This window comes from Cebus imitator, unplaced genomic scaffold, assembly GCF_001604975.1.
Source record: "Cebus imitator isolate Cc_AM_T3 unplaced genomic scaffold, Cebus_imitator-1.0 Scaffold101, whole genome shotgun sequence".
Lineage (NCBI taxonomy): Eukaryota > Metazoa > Chordata > Mammalia > Primates > Cebidae > Cebus > Cebus imitator.
The window spans coordinates 2,671,161-2,690,213 of NW_016107416.1; the positions used below are offsets into that span (position 1 = coordinate 2,671,161).

Genomic DNA, 19,053 nt, shown 5'->3' on the forward strand with positions numbered 1-19,053 from the left:
TAACAGGATTATTATTTTATATCATAAAATATTTTCCTATATAGAAATTTGTCCATTTATCTTTATAAACCCTATCCAGTATTCAGACTTATTTGAAAATAGGCTTAATCCTTATCCCAAGACACATTTTGTCTAAAATGTTTGAAATGGCTTTATTATCTTTGTTTTGCCTGCCACAGAAACAACCAAATTTCCTTTCAATTTTTTTTTTTTTTTTTTTTTTTTTTAGACAGAATCTCAGTCTGTACCAGGCTGGAGTGCAATGGCGCGATCTCGGCTCACCGCAACCTCCGCCTCCCGGGTTCAGGCAATTCTCCTGCCCCAGCCTCCTGAGTCGCTGGGATTACAGGCACCCGCCACCATGCCCAGCTAATTTTTTGTATTTTTAGGAGAGACAGGGTTTCACCATGTTGACCAGGATGGTCTCAATCTCTTGACCTTGTGATCCACCTACCTCGGCCTCCCACAGTGCTGGGATTACAGGCTTGAGCCACCGCGCCTGGCCTATAAAATTTTTTTACAACTGTTTTCAATCAGTATTTTGTCATTACTCAGATAAAACTGAAAGAGAGAAGGAAAAATAGATCAGGGCATAAAAATCAGGAAAGTGTATAAAAATGAAGGTTGGCTAGTTGGTTTAGTCTTTCTTTTTAGCCTGTGAAGCTCATGTCTGTTATTAAGAAGTTAATACAAAATTAAAATCTATTAACTTTTTTTAGGTCACAGTGCAGTGCATCCTTTTGCAGAAGAAAAAATACCAAGTGTTCGTTCTGTCATTAGTAAGGAACACCAGTGAGGTTTCTTTTTTTTCTCTATTTAGGGCATATCAGAATTATCCTTCAAAGTACTCATATTGAAAATCAGATTTATGCTTCTGAAAAGAAGTGTGCTCTTAGAATTAGAATTTAAATTTGAAGGTTGAATCTTAATCTAAGACTTTTTTGTTGTTGTTCTTTAATCTAAGACATTTTATATTTTGTGTGAAAAGGAGTGGGCAGAGAAAACTGTTAACTTGGATTCCAGATTTTTATTTAATGATGATAGAGATATGACCTTTGCATTTATGTATATTTTATATTGTTACTACTAAAGAGATCACTGAGGAAATCTTGTAATTGAGCTTAAGGAAGTTAGCTCCTTTTGTATATTTATATTTATAAAATGAGTAGCATTATTCTTTACCACTTTCCAGTGAAAAGATATAAGTCCTAGGACTACATTAAATAGAGATATTATAATATTAAATAATATATAATATGTAATATCATGGGTGTCTGTGTTGGGGATATGTGTAAGAACTAGTCTTTTCAAATATATATATTTAAACCTGTCTTCTATAAACAGGTTCTTGAACCTATCTTTAGGATACAATTTTTGACTGGGATATAAGAAATTGAACATGGGCTGGGCGTGGTGATTCATGCCTGTCGTCCCAGCACTTTGGGAGGCCGAGGCGGGCGGATCACAAGGTCAAGAGATCCAAACCATCCTGGCCAACATGGTGAAACCCCATCTCTACTAAAAATAAAAACAAAAATTAGCTGGGTGTGTTTGCGTGTGCCTGTAGTCCCAGCTACTTGGGAAGCTGAGGCAGGAGAATCGCGTGAACCCGGGACGTGGAAGTTACAGTGAGCCAAGATTGCGCCACTGCACTCCAGCCTGGNCACCCAGCTAATTCTTGTATTTTTAGTAGAGACATTTGTCAGGCTGGTCTTGAACTCCCGACCTCAGGTGATCTGTGTTCCTCGGGCTCCCAAAGAGACAGGGTTTCACCATATTGGCCAGGATGGTCTCAATCTCCCGATCTCATGATCTGCCCACCTCAGCCTCCCAAAGTGCTGGGATTATAGGCAGGGACTTCAATTGCATTGTCTTTATCTTGAACTCTCTTGAGACCATTCACATTTGTAAATTGTAACTAATATTTGTCTCCAGAAAAGTACATCTGTTTGCTAATGTTAGTTCCTAGTGGCTATCAGTGAATGTTTTGCAAACTTGAATTAGGTAACATTTTAAAGAATAAAAAACACGACTAGCATGCTAAATTTAAAACCTAAAAGTAGATCTCTTATAGCCTTGAAGCTTGTAATCGGAATTTTCCTAACTAAAAAGCATTGGATGTCATGCCTGTAATCCCAGCACTTTGGGAGGCTGAGCGGGCAGATGACCTGAGGTTGGGAGTTCAAGACCAGCCTGACCAACATGGAGAAACTTCGTCTCTAAATTAAAAAAAAAAAAAGCATTGGATGAATTATTTACTACTTCCAATGACGTTTGCAGGTACAGCTTCTGTATGGAAATAATCTTTAATTTTTTATAGGTATAACAGAATAAAGCATTAACATTTAAGATATTTAATTTTAAATAGGAAATGATTTCATTTTTTGTGTTAAGAAATGTAAAGCCATCCTAGAGTATAGGAGTTATGTGATTTTCTTCTGTATAAAAATCTCATTTAATACTGGCTGTGTTATCAGACACTTACCTGATTATAGTAATTCATCAGACACATCTCCTTCCTTCAGTGATTATCTCATTTGCATTTGCCACATGTGGGTGATTTCTAAACACATTGCAGGATTTGGACCTGTAAACCAGTGGCTTTAGTGATAAATAAAAGGACACATTCAATAATATTTACTTTTGTCTTAATGCCCATAATCTTATGAATTGAAAATGCTGAAGAAAAAGAATAAACAGAAAGCTACTAATTCAACATTGGTTTTTCATGGTACGTTTTTCATGTTTCCTTGGAAACTTACATTTTGCAAATGTAACAATAATAGTAATAACACAGCTTTATCATTTAAAAAAATTACCCATTCATTTTTCAAACTTGACTGTTGGCTGGGCATGGTGGCTCACACCTGTAATCCCAGCACTTTGGGAGGCCAAGGCAGGTGGATCATGAGGTCAGGAGATCAAGACTATCCGGGCCAACATGGTGAAACCCCGTCTCTACTAAAAATGCAAAAAAATTAGCTGGACGTGGCAGCGCACACCTCTAGTCCCAGCAACTTGGGAGGCTCAGGCAGGAGAATTGCTTGAACCCAGGAGGTGGAGATTGCAGTGACCTGAGATTGCACCACTGCACTACAGCCTGGGCAACAGTGTGCAACTCCATCTCAAAAAAAAAACTGGACTGTTAGTGGAGGGGTGTATATGTGTCTGTATGTGTGGGTGTTTCCACATATATGATGACTGTCTCATTATTTAAATTAATTTTTAATTATTTTTTAGTGTATAGAGTGATTAGCTGCTTGTAATGATGTTACAATGTAGCATTGTAATGTAAGGTGAAGAAAAGTTAGGATTTAGGTGGGATTTTAAAAAATTTATCAATTAAAAATAAACTTTTAAAAAGAAGTCTTATTCCAATTGGACCTTTAAAATTTTTATTTTGGTAATAATATATTTCAACTTAAGATGTATTAAAACTAGCAGTTCTCTGGTAATCAGTGTACTAGTCAACATTAAAATATTATTTTGGGTTGTCTTCTTTTGGTAACATTTTCTGACACTAAGCAATGTGTTTTACAGTGGGCTGAACATACAAATTCATAAATGTTTCTCTTTATTTTGAAGGAAAAAATGCTTGTCTGTATTCAACATAATTATTTTGCTCTTCAGAATATTAAAGTTATATTAATCAGTAAACACTTTTAAGAAGTTGTTCTGATAGGATGGTATCAGTAGTCAGACTTAATTGAAAAACTGTCAGCCTCTTGTTTTTTATATAGGGATTAAAGAGATTAACTATTTTTTCCTTTGGAATTTTGATTGTTTTTCTCAGGTGGCTTTTTAATGATTTAATAATAATTTCCTATTTTTCTTCCAGAATTATGGCATGTTATAGTAGATCTTACTATTAAAGATCTTTTATATTTTGAACTGTTTTTTTCTATTCTCCTTTTTACTACTCTAAAAGACTGTGACTGATGAACACCATCACCAAACATTTTTTGTGGCAAACTGCTTATTTTATAATTAGCTTTACATAAGAAAACTTAGAAAACTGTGTGGCTTGTTGGTTCTATTTAGAAACTCTTAACAGGTATGGCTTTCATTCCTCCAACTGTTTGTTTGCTTTTATAGACTTGGAGTAAAAAATTTAGCAAAAAGTAATCAGATATCTGGCTAGACAGGCATTTTCTCTCAGATTCATTGCTATAAAAATTAATCTACTGAGGCATAAAAATATGAAACATATTCAATTTACTTCTTTTGTCAGCTTTTCTGGGACTCCAGTAGCATTTCAGTGTTATAGAGAGTGACAGTGATTTGAATGCATGTAAATGCACATAGTCAATTCAGAGTGAGATAATTGAAAATTCAGAATGACTTGTTTTTTGAAAGTACTTGGAAATTGTGCTGCTACTTAAACATTGAAGGAATTCAGAAAGTTGTATATTTATCTTGAAATGTTCCTTCTCATTCTACTGGAATTGACCATGAAAAAGAAAATATTACACCTTATTTATATCTAATTATTGACTGTGCATATTGTGACTCAGTGGATATTTGTATGCCCCCCAAAAAGGTTTTAAAGTTGAGCAAGTTTTAATAAATATGTGTAAATAATTTTGATTATTATTCTCATTGTAGGTAAGTTACTGTTAGTTTGGTGCAATACATTCTTTCCTTCCTCATCCTTTTAAATATATAAGATGTATGTTTTGTTTTATTACATTAAGCGCTATTTTAAAAAAATTTGTTGTGTGTATATGTGCTAATATTTGATTTGTTTCTGTATAGCATGATTAAAAATAATAATTGAAAATTTTGCACTTATTTTAGGCCCTTGGAAATTTGTATTCTAACACTTTTTAAAAATGTACATTTATTTTGTACATAATAAATTAGCTTTGTATATGAAAATGGGTTTGAATCAAATTTTAAAAATGTTACTTTCTTCAGTTGATTTGTAATTCTCAATTTATAGTCTGATTAGAACTTACCCTTGGCTAAGTTATTTGGGTAGATAAGAGATTGAATACAGTATTTGTTAATTAGAAAATTGATCACTGTTTCTTATAAGACAGGAGTTTATTCTGTCATCCTAAGTGCACAAGATAAATGTCAATTGACTAGGTTTTGTCATATGTAATAACAAATATTTAGCCTTTCACTTTAGAGCTACCTCAAAAACATTGTTACAGGCTAGGCACAGTGGCTTATGTCTGTAATCATAGCACTTTGGGAGGCCAAGGCTGGAGGATGGCTTGAGATTAGGAGTTTAAGACCAGCCTGGGCAATATAAGGAGATTCTGTCTCTGCAAAAAATTTAGAAACTAGCCAGGCATGGTGACATGCACCTATAGTTCTAGCTACTCAGGAGGCTGAAGTGGGAGGATTACTTACTTGATCCCAGTAGGTGGAGGCTACAGTGAGCGAAGATGATACCACTGCACTCCAACCTGGGTGACAGAGAAATACCCTGTCTCAAAACAAAAAAAATTGTTTCAATTTTTCCCTTAGCAAATGATTATTTATATGGCATAAATCTCCATTTGTAGTTAACCAAATAATACATTAGGCTGAATTTGTTTCTTTTCTTTTTCTTTTGCTGCTACACAAATTAAAGGTTGAATTTTTTTAAACTTACATTCTTTCACAATTATAATCTTTAGGGCTAGTCATGGTGGCTCATGCCTGTAATCCTAGCACTTTGCGAGGCCAAGGGAGAAGGACTACTTGAGGACAGGAGTTTGAGGCTGCAGTAAACTATGATCACACCACTGTACTCCAGCCTGGACAACAGAACAAGACTCTGTCTCCAAAAATAAATATTTTTCCCTCAACTTTGACAATCTAAATGTTGACCTAATCATTCGGTTTTGTCAAGGTTAGTAGAATCTAATCCATAATAAGTCAGAAGCCAAACTCTGTTCCAGATTCGTTTGTACTTTTGTCTCTAGATCCAGAATAACGAAACAGCAGAGATGAACATTAACTTTTATCTACTAGCACCATCCATTCACTATACTATATTTTATTGAAGACATTTCATTAGAATTGGAAACTTCTTGCATTAATTCATCTGGTAAGATTTCCCAGTCACTGGACAATCAAAGCCAAGTTAGTTACACGCTTCATTAAGACTGGCTAGGCTGGTCCTGAACTCCTGACCTCAAGCGATCCACCCACCTTGGCCTCCCAAAGTGCAAGGATTATAGGCGAGAACCACCACACCTGGCCATAAAACTTAAATTAATTTGTACACTTTTTCTTGGTAACCTGTCTTTTGTTGTAGGGGGCTCAGCTATGAATCTAGTGATGGGTGAGAAAAGAAATCTTTCTTGCTCTACAAAGATTTTTGGAGCAGAGGATAGAATATCATTTATTTTAACAAATTTTTAACTTGATGGGTAACTGTTGAATATTTTGACTTGTCAAGCAAATCCACACCAATATTTCCATCTCCCTAAACCTTTGTACTTCTTCTGTAGCAGAAGTCCACACACTTTTTCTATAAAAGGATAGGCAATAAATATTTTACACATAACTCTGTTGCAACTATTCAATTCTGCTGTTGTAGCCATATATAGTATATAAGCAAGTGAGCATAGCTGTCTTCCACAAAATTTTATTCCCATAACAGGTGGGGCTGAGCATGCTGGCTGATGCCTGTAATCTCAGCACTTTGGGAGACTGAGACAGGAGGATTGCTTGAGGCCAGGAGTTTGAAACCAACCTGGGCAACATAGTGAGACCCTGTCTCTACCAAAACAAAGCAAAACAAAAAAATAGCCAGGCATGTTGGCACATGCCTGTAATCCTAGGTACTCAGGAGGCTGAGGCAGGAAGATCACTTAAGCCCAGGGGGTCAAGGTTGCAGGTGCACCACTGCTCTCCAGCCAGGAAATTTCTGGCATCTCAACTTGAATGACTGTAGGCCAACATTGAATCCAGACTTGACTTAACCAAACAAGCATATTCAGATTCAATCTCAAGTGCTCAACTGGTAGGATTTGGCTTTGTCCCCACCCAAATCTAATCTTGAATTGTAGCTCTCACATTTCCCATGTATTGTGGGAGGGACCCAGTGGGAGGTCATTGAATCATGGGGAGCAGGTCTTTCCCATACTTTTCTCATTATAGTAGATGAGTCTCACAAAATCTCATGATTTTGTAAAGGGGAGTTTTTCTGCACTAGTTTTCTTTTGTCTGCTGCCATGTGAGATGTGCCTTTCACCTTCCACCATGATTGTGAGGCCTTCCCAGTCACATGGAACTGTGAATCCATTAAAACTCTTTCTTGGCCAGGTGCAGTGGCTCATGCCTGTAATCCCAGCACTTTGGAAGGCCGAGGTGGGTGGATCACGAGGTCAAGAGATCGAGACATCCTGGCCAACATGGTAAAACCCCATCTCTACTAAAAATACAAAAATTAGCTGGGTGTAGTGGTGTGTGCCTGTAATCCCAGCTACTCGAGAGGCAGAGGCAGGAGAATTGTTTGAACCAGGGAGTTGGAGATTGCAGTGAGCCAAGATCATGCCACTGCACTCCAGCCTTGAGACAGAGCAAGACTAGGTCTCAAAAAAAAAAAACTCTTTCTTTTGTAAATTGCACAGTCTCCGGTATGTCTTTATCAGAGTGTGAAAATAGACTAATAAGGTAAGTTGGTACCAGTACAGTGGGGTCCTGCTGAAAAGATAATCAAAGTTATTATGAGCCTTCACTTGTTCTTGCCAGATAAGTTAATTTCAGCCATGTGTTTCCTTACTGCCCACTCCCCATGCCTCTGTTTATTGGTGATAATCATCTCACATCACACAGCACCTCAGTGATGGTGCTGGCCAATCTTGAGTATGTATTTACATTTGTGTTCTTAGCACTCCATGGCACTGGCTCTTCAGCCACCTCTGTGGCCTGGCACAAAAGATTTACAAGATGAAGTGGGTGAGTAAATGTGGCTCCTAACAGACATAACTAATCCAGAAAAAGGCCAGTGGGAGCACTTCTGGACCTACCAGGGACACTCTGATGTCTACCTGGATTCTCTTCTTTAGGATTTTTCAGTTGACTCTTACTTGGTATATTTAAACAAGCATTTTCTCAAATAGTCCTTTCTTAATTGTTTTTTAAAATCAGCTTGGTTACAACAGACAGCCAGGCTTATTAGACCCATAAGACCAAGGAGATGGCTGATGTGAAATTGTTGGCAAAGATGGATTAGGAAAATTTTCTAGTAGAAAATGGCTGTTTTATTAGTTTTAAAACTTGCCAAACTCACATGAACAGGAAAGTAGACTTAAATTGATCATTATACAACGTGTATGTGTATCAAAACATCACACTGTACCTCATTATATATAATTATAATGTTTTAATTAGTTTTAAAAATTCAGTATCTTTCAATTACTTTGGAGAACTGAGTGACATTACAAAAAATAAAAGATTGCAGGAAAAATTTTAACACACGTTTTTACTTAATTGGCGTATGGGACTTAAAACAAGTACCATATCTTAGTAAGCAGGAAAATGAATTCTTCCTTATGATGACTTATCTTTTTTAGCCATTACAATCATAAAAGAACAGTGAAATAAACTCAGAGCCACACAAAGTCTTATAACAATAAGTTATTAAACCAACTTTTCAAACTTAATAAACCATATTTAAACACATTTTAACAAGAAAAAATGAATTATATACTTTCCTGATTCAATAAATTAAAAGGCAAACTCACAATAGGATCTTTAAAAAGCAATAGCATTCTAAGAATGTTGACATAGTACTATCTTTTGGACATGAAGTGTAATTCAATAAATGCTGCCAACATTTTTAAAAGAAATTCAGTGTAAATTTTTAAATTTCTCAATTCTAGAAGAAAATGACTTATGTACATGTTTCTAAATACAGAGTAAGATATTGCCAAGGAAATAATGACCAGGAAGCAGTAAGAAAGAAAAGGGATTTATTTTCTTTTTAGAATTATTTTGAGAATTTCTCTCTTGCTTACTAATTACCTTCAAATTCCAAATACTATATTCTCAAATATTACACTATCACCTACTAAATCATACAGGAAGTTTATGGTATAAAAGAAAATAGATCTTCACTAATTCAAATGGAAGTCAAGCTAGGAAATGCCTCAGGTAAACCTGTTCACAATTCATTCCTAAAGAAGATAGCTACAAAGATAAATATGTTACATAATGCCCTTACAATTTGCCCACAGGGAATTTCCTTGTGGGCAAAGGATGGACAGAACTCAGTGTCATCCCTCTGCTCACTTGAGAAGAATGTACATATGATTGCTTCTTCTGCTTTATCATTTCAGTAAGCCAGACTAACGCATAAATGAAGATTCCTCTACCGTCCTCTCACGTGTAAATTGTGTATTCAGAAAAAGGTTAATCACAGACTCAAAAGAATGTAACCATTTGTCTTATCTACTTATGACCTGAAAACCCCCTCCCATGCTTCGAGTTGTCCCGCTTTTCTGGACAAAACCAGTATACATATTACACATATTGACTAATGTCTCATGTCTTTTAGAATATATAGAAGCAAGCTGTACCCCAACCACCTTGGGCACATGCCCTCAGGACCTCCTTAAGGCTGTGTCATGTCCATAACCTTGGCAGAATAAACTTTCCAAATTTACTTAGACCTGTCTGAAATACTTTGGGTTCACAATGAAAAAAACTGACAAGAGAGAGGCCCTCAGCTTCCTGCTGGACAATGCTGACTCATGTGTTGTTTGGTGATCCTGGGAGTTTGCATCAGGCCCCTTCTGGTGAAAGAGCATGTGAGTATTATGCTATGTTTAGCTTACACAAGTGTATATGTATTTGCTTTGCAGCATGGCATTTAGAAGTCTAAATAAAATAGGTTTTCTTGTCTTGACAATCTAAAACAAAGGGCCCATGACTCCAGCAAGTAACTACTCACTAAATGTGTTAAGTGCAAAGTGTAAGTAAAATGTGGGTCTTTTTTAGGTTGCTGCTTAGAATAAAATTCAGGGGACTTTAGTTCTGGCACTGAAATCGATTGAAGGGTGATACTGAGGAGGAGGGGCAAGAAATAAGAGAGTTGTTCAGTAATAGAGTGAGGAAAAGACTATATCTTATGGACTATCTTACGGAATGCAAATTTAAGCAAATGGCAAGTAACATTTAAAAGTATGTTCTAGACCGAGCGCAATGGCTCACACCTGTAATCCCCGTACTTTGGGAAGCCGAAGTGGGCAAATCATCTGAGGTCAGGAGTTTGAGACCAGCCTGGCCAGCATGGTGAAACCTCGTCTCTACTAAAAATACAAAATTAGCCGGGAATGGTAGTACATGCCTGTAATCCCAGCTACTCAAGAGGCTTAGGCAGGATAATTGCTTGAACCTGGGTGAGCCAAGATTATGCCATTGCATACCAGCCTGGGGAACAAGAGTGAAACTGTTTCAAAAAAAAAAAAAAAGAAAACAAAAACAAATAAATAAAAACAAAAGTACATTCGTTGGCACTGGGTCATATCATCCCTGGCCTCAGTGAGCCATTTCTACAGTTTGGCCAAATCTAAGTAAATTCTGGCAATGATATTCTATTCAACCCTTGTTGCCATTATTAGATATACTACTATAGATTAGATACACTACTATATTAGATATACTACTATAATGGCAGATTGTCAATGTCTAATATAGTGAATCTAATAAGCGTAGAAAGTTGGAAATGCTCCTAGATTTCAAAATCACGTTTCAGAAATGCTCAGATGTCTGCAAAATGGCTTTTTCAAGTAGCTAATTCTAATTGCGTTTTGTGATGTACTTTCCTTTATGCATTTTTGTCCTTGGATCAGGGATGGTAAATACTGCTTTGGCACACTGCATAATGAATATGCTTTTAAAACTATAGGTGCTAAAAATATCTTCTCTAATTTGTCATATTCCTATATAAGTAAAAAGGAAATTTGAAAATTTTAGTGGACAACTAGTTTTTCTGAAACTATTTTTTTTTTTTTTTTTGAGATGGAGTTTCACTCATGTTACCCAGGCTGGACTGCAATGGCGCGATCTCGGCTCACCGCAACCTCCGCCTCCTGGGTTCAGGCAATTCTCCTGCCTCAGCCTCCTGAGTCGCTGGGATTACAGGCACGGGCCACCATGCCCAGCTAATTTTTTGTATTTTTTAATAGAGACGGGGTTTCACCATGTTTACCAGGATGGTCTCAATCTCTTGACCTCGTGATCCACCCGCCTCGGCCTCCCACAGTGCTGGGATTACAGGCTTGAGCCACCGCGCCCGGCCTCTGAAACTATTTTTAAGGTTGGATTTCTTTATTCACTAGTTTCTCTTTGATATTTATTTCATCCCCTGACAGTATTACTCACCCCTGCCACCTATCTGTCCAAGGCTATTTGTAAGAAATTATCTTAAACAACTTTTAGAAGCAGCTGCAGTATTTTTACTCTAGCTAGCGAAGATCTCCCTCATGGTACTATAGCTGGAACAGCAGTAGTAGAAAATGAATAAAATCTATTCTATTTTTAGATAAAGAATAATATTTCTAATTTTATAGAAATCTAAATTAAAAACAAAAGGAATTTAAAATATCCATTTGTGAATACTTACCTTGGTCTATATTCTCCTCTAAAGCATTCATACTCCAGGATCTCATCATTTAGGTCTAATTCTTCTGTAACTGTGTCATTAAATTTATGCTACTTTCCTTTTCTACATGCCCTCGAGCCCAGAGATTAAGCAAACAGGGTAAGTTTGAAAAACAATGCCACCATAATCCCTCACATTTTATCTCTATGCATTGTCTACAAATAAAGCAGGTGACTAACATTTTTTAAAATCTAAGAAAAATGTAACAAGAATTATTTCAATTTCTAAAACAACTTTTTCAAATTGAAGAGGTAAAGGCAGTTACATCAAGCTTTAAAAATTCAGAATGAGGCCAGATATTATGGCACGTGCCTGTAATCCCAACACTTTGGGAGACCATGGCAGACCAATCACTTGAAATCAGGAGTTCAAGACCAGCCTGGCCAACATGGTGAAACCTCATTTATACTAAAAATACAAAAATTATCCAGGCATGTTGGCGCATACCTGTAATCCCAGCTGAGGCACAAGAAATGCTGAAACCCTGAGTTGAAGGTTGCAGTGAGCCAAGATCCTGCCTGTGTGACAGAGCAAGACTCTTTCAAAATAAATAAATAAATATTTCAGAATAAAATGAGGTTAAAGAACAAGGCCAAAGTTTTCCGCACCGTAAAGGTGAGTGTCAATGATAAGGGAGGCAGAAAGAGCAGGGGATAGGCTTCTGGCTGGGCAGAGTGAGCAAGCACTGCCTCCAGAGACCCTCCCTACCTGTCCTTAGTGAAGAAATAGCAGTGGCCCACGTGCATTGCCCATTGTATATGATGACACTTCGTGCATCAATTTTTGTAAGGTACCTTCTTTTTTCCTTCATGGGGACCCTCCAACTTCCTCATGCATACTTTGCTCATTTCCTCAACTTCTGACGAGGAATTATCTGAGTCATTTCAGAAACTGTAAAGCTCTATGTGCAGCATCCAGGGAAACTATGTAAAAGCAAAAAGTTCATATTAATGTAAGTTAGTAACATAGCAGGTAGTCACCAGCTTTATCTGTTCACAATGAATAGAGATAAATGGGGGAGACGAGGGTGTTGTTTCTCGAAATGATTGTGTTTGATCTCTGGGCTCTAGGGGTTGTGGAAAAGAAAGGTGGTATAAATTTAATGACACAGTTAGAGAAATGAAGTCAGATACAAATAAGAAGATGTGATTTCCTGGTTTAAACCCAAAGCAACTTCAATTTAATTACAAAATCTCAGAAAGTCCAAGTCTGAGAAAGCCTAAATAGCCCCTGGTTTGAGCATTAGGCATTTTTCTAATGACAAAGTTTCCCTCTAGAAATGAGGGCTCCTGTATAGAGATCTGCCTGTTCCGTGAGCAGCTGCTTCAGACAAGGAGCTCCTCATAACACTGAGACCACAGCCTTTCAATGAAATGTGAAATCAGAAGAAAGAACTGAGTGAGGGAATAGTTTTTTAAAATTTCAGAAAGAAAAGAAAGTTACCCTTATTTGTTCATTATACTTAGTGGAGAATCTAATCTCTCAGCCAAACACAAATCTCATTATGTCAATTACCAAAATACTCGGTCAAGGCTTAATACAAGTCATTTCCAGTGTTATTCTCTAAAGAAAAGCAAAAATCGCCTGTTGGAGAGTGTGGGGCTAGGTGAGGGATAGCATTAAAAGAAATACCTAATGTATATGATGGGTTGATGAGCGCAGCAAACCACCATGGCATGTGTATACCTATGTAACAAACCTGCACATTCTGTACAAGTACCCCAGAACTTAAAGTATAATAAAATATAGAGTAAAAATAAAACAAATCAATTATCTCCACGGAGAAAACAATACAACAAAGTAATTAATGCAGAGGTCTTTGCCACTCATGTGTAAACAAGAGAATGAAACCACCTGGAATGCAATCTCAATCACAATAACTGCAATCAATATAAAACACCTAGGAGTCCATTTAGCCAAAGATGTGAAACATGTATGTAAGGAAATCTATAAAACACTGAAAAAAGAAATGGAAAAAGACACATGAAAATAAAACCTCATTCATGCTTACAGACTGGCAAAATTAAGATTGTTAATATGACAAAGTAGTGAAAGCAATGAGCAGATTCAATGCAATTTTTATCAGAATACCAATGATCTTCACAGAAATAGAAAAAAAATCCTAAAATTTCTATGGAGTTACAAAAGATCCTGAATAGTCAAAGCAATTCTGAGCCAAAATGATACATAGCTGGAGTTACCACACTACCTGACTTCAAAATGTACTAGGAAGGTATAGTAACCAAATCTGCATGTCCATGTCCTGAAAACAGACTCACAGATCAATGGAAGGGAATAGAGAACCCGGATATACATGTACACATTTACAGATAACTCATCTTTCACAAGGATACCAAGAAAATACATACAATGGGAAAAGGGCAGTCTCTTCCCATCAATGGTGCTGAAAAAACTAACTTCATGCACAAGAACGAGGTTAGACTTGTTATCTCTCACTATAGGTGAAAATCAAATGGATTAAATAATTACACTGAAGACCTGAAACTACAAGAATAAAACCTCATGGAAACTCTCAAGGACGTGCTGTAGGCAAAGGTTTTTGGTATAAGACCTCAAAAGCACAGGTGACCAAAGCAAAAATAAATGTAATTCTGTTATCCTGCAAAGCTTTTAGCATAGCAAAAGAAACAACAGAAAAGAGATGACATACAGGATGGGACACACTATTTGCAAACTCTCCACCCCGCAAGGAATTCAAAAGCAGAATTTACAAGAAGCTCAAACAATTCAATACCAAAAGAACTCCAGAAAACAGAAAAGAATCTGATTTAAAAATGAACGGAAGATCTGAATAAACATTTCTTGAAAGAAGACACATGGAACTGCTGGAACTGCACCTTCCAGAACTAAAATTAATATGGCCACAATGAATACCTCTTAGCCAATGTTCCTACATTCATGAATGAGAAAATACATACAAACCAGAGAAAGCCCCAAGATGTCCTCCAAGAAGGTTCTGACATCCCTCACTGTCTCTGGCTCACTGACTGGCTCCTGGGCCAGTGGCCTAGGTCTGGACCCCTCCCCCTCAGCTTCCACAGGCACAAGGCAGCAGTTATAGAATTGCTCCCATATGTGGACACTGACTTGAATGTGGTGGGGCCAGCGCATGTCTCAAGAGCCCCAATTCCAGTACCTGATGAAGGAGTGGTGGGTGTCCATGGGGTAAGATTCATCTCTGGGCTCACTGGAAGGGAGCACAGGCCAGTTGAGTCCTATCTCCTGGCACCATCTGGAGATCTTAACGCCCCAAGGAGGTGGCAACTTCTCCCTGCGCTGCCTGAGCAAGGACTTCGTGTTCCTGAACGGCATGTTCCAGAGTGCCAGAACACAGCTGCTGCAGCTGACACATGCATGCACCTTCAGGCCCTGGGTCAATAATATCAGTATTCACATAAGTAATGATAATGGAATCCACCTCGTGAGTTTTCTGTGACAATTACATTTGGGACTACACATGAAACACATCACACCATGCAGACACACACTTACCATGTTTTCACATTATTAAGTGCTCAATCATTGTTAGTCTGTTGTGGTAATGACTATAATTACTGTGGTTGTAATAGTTTTAGAGATGATACAAGTAAAGGACAAAGGAAAGATAAAAATTATAAGTGACGAATTGGTGATAGCAATGGCTGGGAACCTCAACTCCTGTGCAACGACAATTCAATGAGTCTTCATGGGACATTTAAAGTAACTAACTGGAGATTAGTAAGAAAAGTCTTCAAAACAGTGCACCTGGGCTAATCAATTACCCTTTTTATTTCTTTGCAGACAGCTCTTTCACTATATAGCTATATAATCTATCTGGAAGCAACTCATAAAATCAAGACCACTTATTTGATGCTAGAATCCCCTGAATAATATCAGCAAAATGGTTTCAAAGTCTACTTGGATGACTTCAGTATCAGACAACTCATTACTTTGAAAGCAGTTTTGGACAACTCTCACTGAAAATTCTTCCTTATGTTTAATACCCAGCATCCATTCATTACCCTTAGTTCTTCTTCCTGAGGATATGTGAACCATAATTTATCTCACTTACATAGGACACTCCTTCATGTATGAAGCCAAGTCAGCCCCTGGGCACAGGCATCTTTACTTTCTCAGGTTTAAGTGACCCTGGATCTGTCAGTTAACAGGGTCTTTATCTTTTCCAAAGCTCAGCTCTAAATATGTTCTAACCTATCAGTTATCATTCTAAAAGCTTATCATGCAGGATTAACATTCCCAGTAATTATACTAGCAGAGTGACCACAATCATAATAATAATAAGCAAAATTTGCTAAGCATCTTCGGCATATCAAGCATTTTTCTAAGCATGTTACATGCAAGATCTCAATACTACAACTCTATGGAGTAGGTGTAATTATTGTTCACACTTAATACATAGCAGAGGTTTAGGTAAGTATCACAGCTAGTGGGAGTAGGGATGGGCTTTGCAGCCAGGAACTGACACCAGAGCCTGCTTTTTTAGCCAATACACCATGCTGCAGAATTGTCACCTCCTATGGTTTATAAAGCATCACTTATGTTAATTTGGCCTCAGATCACTTAAATAATTTTTGCCATTCCCAGTTCTCTGCCATTCACCAAGTTGATTAACATGTTCTCTCATGTTTCCTCAAGTCCCTAACATAAACATAAGGCAGAGCCTTGTGCTAGCTTAATTAAAATTTTCATATAGTCCAAAATAAATTCACTCAATCAGGGCCCTGCCCAGCTGCTGCTCTAGTCTCCAGCTAGTATCCTGAGAGGACTCAATCATAGGTACGTCATAATAATCAAAAATCTCACGTTTTTTTTAATGGAGTCTTGCTGTGTTGCCCAGACTGGAGTGCAGTGGCATCCATTGCTTACTCTTATCAGGTTTGTTCAAAATCAGATAGTTGTACAGTTGCAGATGTGCAGCCTTATTTCTAAGTTTTCTATTCTGTTCCGTTGGTGTATGTGTCTGTTTTTGTTTCAGTACCATGCTGTTTTGGTTACTGTAGCCTTGTAGTCCAGTTTGCAGTTGGGTAGCATGATGCCTTTAGCTTTGTTCTTTTGCTTGAGATAGCCTTGGGTATTCGGGTTATTTTTTGGATCTATCTGAATTTAAAATAGTTTTTTTCTGGTTCTGTTAAGCATGTCATTGGTAGTTTAACAGGAATAGCATTGAATCTATAAATTGTTTTGGGCAGTATGGCCATTTTTACAATATTGATTTTTTTTCCTATATTAAGCATGGAATGTTTTTCCATTTGTTTGTGTTGTCTAATTTTTTGAGCAGCATTTTATATTTCTTCTTGTAAGATCTTTCAACTTCCTAGTTAGCTGTATTCCTGGGAATAATTTTTTGTGTGTATGGCAGTTCTGAGTGGAATTGTGTTTTTATTTGGCTCCTGGCTTGACTGTTGTTGGTATATGGCAATGTTATTTTCACACAGTGATTTTATATTCTGAGACTTTACTGAAGTTGTGGTCAGCTTCAGAAGTTTTGGGATGAGAATATGGGGTTTGTTAAACATAAGATAATGTTATCTGCCAACAGTGATAGTTTGACTTCCTGTCTTTCTATTTGCATGCCCATTATTTTTTTCTCTTGCCTGATTGCCCTGGCCAGGACTTCCAATACTATATTGAATAGGAGTGGTGAGAGAAGGCATCCTTGTCTTGTGCCAGTTTTCAAAGGGAATCCTTCCAACTTTTGCCAATTCAGTATGATATTGGCTATGCATTTGTTGTACATGGCTGTTATTATTTTGAGGTATGTTTCTTCAATATCTAGTTTATTGAGAGCTTTAATTATGAAGGGTTGAATTTCATTGAAGGTCTTTTCTGCTCTATTTAGATAATAATGTTGTTTTTGTCTTTAGTTCTGTTTATGAGATAAATCACATTTATTGATTTCCATATGTTGAACTAACCTTGCATCCTGGGGATAAAGGCTACTTGATTGTGGTGGATAAACTTTTTGATGTGCTGCTGGATTCAGTTTGCCAGTATTTTGTTAAGGTTGAGGTTTTTACATTAATGTTCTTCAACAATATCAGCCTGAAGTTTTCTTCTTTTGTTCTGTCTTTGCCAGGTTTCGGTAGGAGGATGATGCTGTCTTCAGAGACTGTGTCAGGGAGCAGTCCCTTCTTCTCAAGTTTTTGGAAGAGTTTAAGCAGTAATGGAACTAGCTGTTATTTGAACATCTGGTAGAATTCAGCTGTGAATTTGTGTTGTCCTGTGATGCTTTTTGGTTGGTAAGGTATTACTCAATTTCAGAGCTCATTATTTGTTTGTTCAAGGTTTGAATTTATTCCTGGTTCAGCCTGGGAAGGGTGTATGTGTCCAGGAATTTATCCATTTCCTCTAGATTTTCAAGTTTATATGCATAGAGGCATACATAATATTCTCTAATGGTTGATTATATTTCTGTGGAACCTGTGATAATATCCCCCTTTTCATTTTCTATTGTGTTTATTTTAATCTTCTCTCTTTTTTACTTTATTTGGCTAGCTCATGGTCTACTTTATTAATTTTTTTTTAAAAAAACACCTCCTGGATTTCTTGATTTTTTGAATGTTTTTGTCATGTCACAGATTTCTTCAGTTCAGCTCTAATTTATTTTTCATCTTCTGCTAACTTTGGGATTTGCTCTTGGTTCTCTTGTTATTTTAGTTGTGGTGTTAGACTGTTAATTGAGATCTTTCTTTTTGATGTTGACATTTAGTGTCATAAATTTTCATTATAGCACTGCCTTAGCTGTATCTTAGAGACTCTGGTATGTTTTATCTTTGTTCTTATTAGTTTAAAAAAACACCTTGACTTCCCTGAATTTTATTATTTGCCCAAAAGTCATTCAGGAGCAGATTATGCAATTTCCATGTAATTATATAGTTTTGAGTGAATTTCTTAGTCTTGATTTTTAGGTTGGTTGTTCTGTGGTTCAAGAGATTGCTACAATTTCAGTTCTTTGCATTTTCTGAGGAGTGCCTTTCTTTTGATTATGTCATTGATTTTACAGGATATAACATGTGGCTCTGAGAATAATTTGTATTTTGTTTGTTTGTGGTGTATAGTTCTGTAGATATCAATCAGGTCCATGTGATCCAGTGCTGAGTTTAAGTCCTGAATATCTTTTTTTGTTTTCTGTCTCAATGATCTCATATTGTCAGTGTGGTATCAAAGACCCCTTCTATTACTGTGTAGAAGTCTAAGTCTCTTGGAAGGTCTTTAAGAACTTGCTGGGCCAGGTGTGGTGGCTCACACCTGTAATCCTATCTCTTTGGGAGGCCAAGGTGGCCAGATCACCTGAGGTCAGGAGTTCGAGACCAGCCTGATAAACAGGGAGAAACACCATCTCAATTAAAAATATAAAATTAGCCAAGGGTAGTGGCACATGCCTCTAATCTCAGCTACTCAGGAGGCTGAGGCAGGAGAAT

The 19,053-nt window shown here is 37.0% G+C and overlaps 1 pseudogene across 1 annotated transcript in view; it reads left to right on the plus strand.

Annotated features, from left to right (window-relative positions):
* Positions 1-12,184: 12,184 nt before the first annotated feature.
* Positions 12,185-19,053, plus strand: part of LOC108310115 — a 13,401-nt pseudogene continuing 6,532 nt past the window's right edge. The window contains exon 1 of the transcript XR_001827632.2: positions 12,185-12,226. The product of XR_001827632.2 is annotated as a paraplegin-like (transcript). The remainder of the gene's footprint in view (positions 12,227-19,053) is intronic.